The 5,450-nt window shown below is 31.4% G+C and overlaps 1 long non-coding RNA gene across 1 annotated transcript; it reads left to right on the forward strand.

Moving 5' to 3' along the window:
• Positions 1-236: 236 nt before the first annotated feature.
• LOC123265795 lies at positions 237-2,162 on the forward strand. Its single transcript, XR_006509669.1, has 3 exons — positions 237-414; positions 493-1,000; positions 1,075-2,162. It is a non-coding gene; the product is annotated as an uncharacterized LOC123265795 (long non-coding RNA).
• The last annotated feature ends 3,288 nt before the right edge of the window (positions 2,163-5,450 follow it).

Consider the following 5,450-nt stretch of genomic DNA (forward strand, 5'->3'; position numbering starts at 1 on the left):
GTCAAATTAGTGTTGAAAGTCTGAGTATATCAGCTGAAATTTGTACTCAAGGAAGCAGTTTATCTCGAACTATCAGTAATTTTAGCGACAATCTATGTGATTACAATGATCATTCTTTAGAGCGATTTTTGAAAATTCCTCTTATTGAAAAAGATAGGTAAAAATTTTCTATTGATTAAGTTTTTCATTTACTGAGTGAAAACTTACTTAATTATTTTTTTATGCGTTTAATTTAAGGTTATATTCTGAAAAAAATTATGGAGTAAAAAAACTTGATGAGAGCTATGCTGCCCTAGAGAATAAGTTCCAATCACAATTTGGAATAGTACCTGAATCTACCTACAGAAAGATTAATCAAGATCATTGTTCCATGATAGCTAAAGTGAAGAAATTATATAACGCTGAAAGTGACAAGTAAATTTTTTTAACAATCGATCATTTTAAAATATCTTCATTTTTTTATATTAATACGATCGATCGTTTGCTTTACAGATCAATAAAAAAGAAGCTGCTTCCAATTTCACCCGACAGTTGGGAAGTCAGTCGTATAATATCTGAATTTAACTGTTCTCGAAAAATGGTACTGAATCTTAAAAATGATATCAGTGAATCTGAGAATGTTGATTTAGACTCTGGTGAAATGACTACTAATACTTTGAATCCCACCAAAGTTCCAGGCAATCAGCCGCTTAAGTTAGATGTAAAAAAACTTATCATTGATTTTTATGAAAGCGAAGAAAACTCAAAACAATTAGCGGGCATGAAAGATTTTAAATCTGTGAAGGATTGTGATGGAAATCGAACTAGGGCACAAAAAAGTTGATTCTTTGTAATTTAAAAGAATTGTACCAAAGCTTCATAGCGCAATATAATTCAGTGGCAATCGGATTTTCTAAATTCGCTAGTTTGAGGCCTACTTATTGTATTCTTGCTGGAAGTAGTGGTACACATGTCGTATGTGTTTGTACTATTCATCAAAATGTAAAATTGATGTTAGAAGGTATTTGTGTATTTGACATTCTCTATAATTGTACTAAAACTAGTTATTAATCTTATTACATTTATTCCATTTAGGATGTAATTTTCAAAGTTTGCGAAAAACACCGATTGGGTTGTAGAATCTCAGCCAATTTACAAAAATTTATTAAATAAATTAGTTTGTAACAATCCAAAAGAATCGTGCTTTTCCAGAATGTGCAATAGTTGTCCAAATAATGAAGAAATCGCTGATTATTTTCGTGTGTCATTTAATAAATCTGATGTTAATGAAATCCAATATAAAATGTGGACATCAACAGACCGTTGCACTATTGTGAATGTTACTTCAGATTCCGAAGACTTCATCGAGACTTTAGTGACGCAACTTGATAAGCTTTTGAAACATGATTTTATTGCGAAAACACAAAGTCGATTTTTTTCTGATACAAAACTAAATTTAAAGACCGGGGAATTCACCGTAGTATTTGACTTTGCGTAAAATTATGCATTCGTTGTGCAGGAAGCAGCTCAAGGCTTTCATTGGAATAATGATCAAGCTACGATATTTCCAATGGTGATTTATTATAACGAAAATGATACTTTTAAGCATTTGAGCTTTGTTGGTATTTCAGATTGTCTTAAGCACGACACAGTTTTAATTTATTTATTTCAAGAGCAATTGATTGCCTTTCTTAAAAAGAAGTTTGCTGTCATCAATACGATTTTTTACTTCTCTGATGGAGCTCCACAACAATTCAAAAACAAGAAAGCATAATTTACAAACTTATATTATCATTATGCTGACTTCGAAATCAACGCTGAGTGGCATTTTTTTGCAACTGCCCATGGCAAAGGACCATGCGATGGTCTTGCGGGTTCATTAAAACGATATGCTGCTAGAGCTTCATTACAAATGAACAATAAAGAGCATATACTGAAACCACAAGATTTGTTTTCCTGGGGAACGAAAAATTTTACAAGGGTTGACTTTACTTTTATAGCTAATGACGATTATTTAATAAAAAAAAATGTGTTAGACGTACGATATTCTCAATCGAAAACGGTGAAAGGTACACAGTCATTACACACTTTTGTGCCTTTAAAAGATGAAATTGGTTATGCTTTCATTAAAACTGTGTCCACATCTCAAAAAAGTTCAAAAATAAAAGTATTTTAATTATAATAAATTTGCGTTTAATTTAATTGTAACGAAACAAAAAATATGCACATCGGCAAAACGCTATATTTTGTGTAAAAAACTCTCAGCTTTCAGAAAAAAAAATTCAAATTTGAAGAATTTTGGGCTGCACACCGAAAAAAATCAATTTTTTCACTTTAATTCGATTTTTAAGGGTCTTCTGATGAGTTTATGAAAAAATAAATATTTTCATTCAATAGCTGAGAATTTTTCCTACAAAATACAATGTTTGTCGATTTTGTTTAAAAATGTTTTTCATATCAGAAAAATTGACGAAAAAGTTGAAAAAAAATTTTTTCCAAAATTTCAAAAAATCATAACTTCAAGACCGCTGCGTATTAAGAGCTAAAACTCTCAGGGAATTTTTGTCTTATGATAGAGAACACCTCCATAAATTGTAAACATAATCCGCGAGGGTCGCCCCGTAAAAATGTTCTTATTTGGTGGAATGACTCATATAAGGTAAAAGCCCCAATAGATGATCACGTACCAGTATATGATCACTCCATGTATTTGTATATCTATATTCACAAATATAGGTATACAAATACATGGAGTGATCATATACTGGTACATGATCATATATTGGGGCTTTTACCTTATATAATATATATAAATATATGAAAAATTGATATGGGTACTCAAATGAAAGGTCTCGATGAGTATAATGTCGGAGTGGGCTTATATCTATAAAAATGTCAATAATTCACAAGATATAAGGTCATTTATTAATTATGAATCTAGAGATGGAGTATTTTCTCTTAATGATATATCTCTTAATAATATAGATGATAGGATTACAATTAATTCAATTATAATGGAACCATCAAATGATGTTTCATTATTTTATCTTGTGAAAAAATATTAATAATTGATAACAATAAGACTTTTTTAGTAACCCATATCTTGGATGATTGCTATTTTGATAATCATAGTCAATCATTCAAAATAATCAATAACAGCTTCAATATTTGGAAATTTTTATTATATATGGATTTAAACGATTATGTTATTATATGTTTTAATATTTTAAAGGAAAAAATGTTCATAACTAAAATATGAATGCAAATAAAGAATTAAATTAAATAAATTTATATTACTTTTTCTTTCAGAATTTTTACAATCTGAGATGGTTACAGTTACCATCTTCGATTATAGCGGTTATAATTTTAAATAATTACAATTATCATTTTTGATAGTAATCGTTACCATTATTAATAGTAACCAGTACAATTGTCAATGATGACACCTATTATTTTATGACTAATTAATTTTATTACCATTTCAGATAGTAGGAGTTAATATTTTCGTATAGTAAATACTATTATTAATTTTTCTCCGTGTAGGAAAGGATTGAGAAAGGAATGTGGAGAGGATCATCTTAATGTGAGTTTATAGAATATGCGAGAAAAAATTATTAGATAGCTCGGACTATCAATTTTGGTTATTTGTGCATAAGTTTACCGTCAGCGAAGACCAGTCCATCGCACTGAAGGTATTTGGAGAGTTCAATGGAGAGTCTTCCTATCGAGAACTACGTTACAGCGTAAGACATCTTCTCTTCGTTTAATTCATTTGTTGGTCGTAATTGTTGTGTAAATTCAGTTTATTGAATTTATATTTAATAATTTAGAGTCAGTAAATTGTCGTCGTAGTTTCTCAGGTGGAGTGACCTGAGGAAATCCTCGTGAACCTTCTCCTCTATTAAATTTGTAAAAGTAGTTTAGTTTAAATTCTTAGTTTTGAGTTTATTTTATTTATCGAGTTTAATTAATTTTCTGGGAAATATCTTACAATAAAATTCCGTCTTTATTATACTATTTTTCCTAATTCAAGTAACCTAGTCTTGTTCCAAACACACTATTCCTGCTCTCAATTAAAATTAGTATTCAGTGACCGGATTGCGGATTATCCCACACTCTGAGAGTGAACTACGGCAAAAAGAGGCTCGGTTCCGAGAGGTCGAGTTACCGTCCATCTTGTGTTTCTCTTAGTGGCGTCCAGGAAGATCTCTGGCGCGAGACTTTTAGTATCTGATCAGAAGGTCACATAACTTGACCAGTGACTAACTGTTTTAATCTTGCTGGTCAAGTGATTAAATGGTATCAAATTAACGTATAATTTTAATCCTACACGGAAAAAATGAAACCCGACTGATTCGTTTTCGGCACCAGACTCAGTTGTGTGCAAGAAAAAATGGAAGAAAAATTAGTTTACACCAGACTGAGTCGTGTGCGCACCCGAATGAGTATAGTGCAGCACAGGACTCAGTCATGTGCTGACTACACAGTAAAAAATTTTCCGTCATTGTGTAAAAAAAAAATGAGTGTTAAAATTTGCGTGTTAAATATTTAACATTTTTGTGTGTTGAATCAACACACGCGGCAAGTGTACTTTCATCGACGTAATTATAACACACTAAAATGTTATTAGAAATTGAAATAACACTTTTTTAATGTTACTCTGAAATCAACACACAATTTGTGTTAAAAATCTTTTCCGAACAGTGACAAGTATCAATAACATTTTTAAATATTAATTTAACTCAGATAATGTGTTAGTACGTTCATAAATAACACATAAAAAGTGCTGAATTGACACATGGCGCGTGTTAAGTTCAGCGTAGTTCAGCACAATGCGCGGGAATGTATATAACCTTTTCTACGTTCCAGTGATGTGATATTGTGTTGTAACAGGGTAATTTACCCTGTATCGGTAAAACCGATCACGCATGATAATTATTCGACGCAGCACTGGCGCGTCTCGGTCTTCGGGACCCATTAGCGTTAAGTGGGGGTAAGTCTGAGGTTTCTTCGCTGATCGCGTAGCTGCGGTGAGTTAGAAGTAGTGCAGTGCTCAGTTCAACAACATCAGCAGCCAAAAAGTTCAAGAAGGAAGCCAGTTTTGAACAAAGAGTTTCCTCAGCACAAATTTAACCAGGTATTGAGACTTTCACATTTTTGATGAGCCAAGGGGGTCGTATACCCGGCTCATCAATTTTACTACTTCTCATTATTAATTAAATTTTGATAATTCAATTGTTTATAATAATTTGCTCAATAATAATTAATTATTTTAACTGATTTGATTCGTTAGCATTGTGAGCATTCCTCTTGGGGGATTTTATACCCGAGGAATGTTCTAGACCTCTTGGGTTTAGGAGTCGTGAGAAATTAAATTATTGATTCGGCCAGTTAATAATCATTAACATCCTAGATTGGCTTAAATAAATTCATTTTTTATTAATAAAATATTAATTAATTTCTGAACATCG

The sequence above is a fragment of the Cotesia glomerata genome, linkage group LG5 (genome assembly GCF_020080835.1).
Source record: "Cotesia glomerata isolate CgM1 linkage group LG5, MPM_Cglom_v2.3, whole genome shotgun sequence".
NCBI lineage: Eukaryota > Metazoa > Arthropoda > Insecta > Hymenoptera > Braconidae > Cotesia > Cotesia glomerata.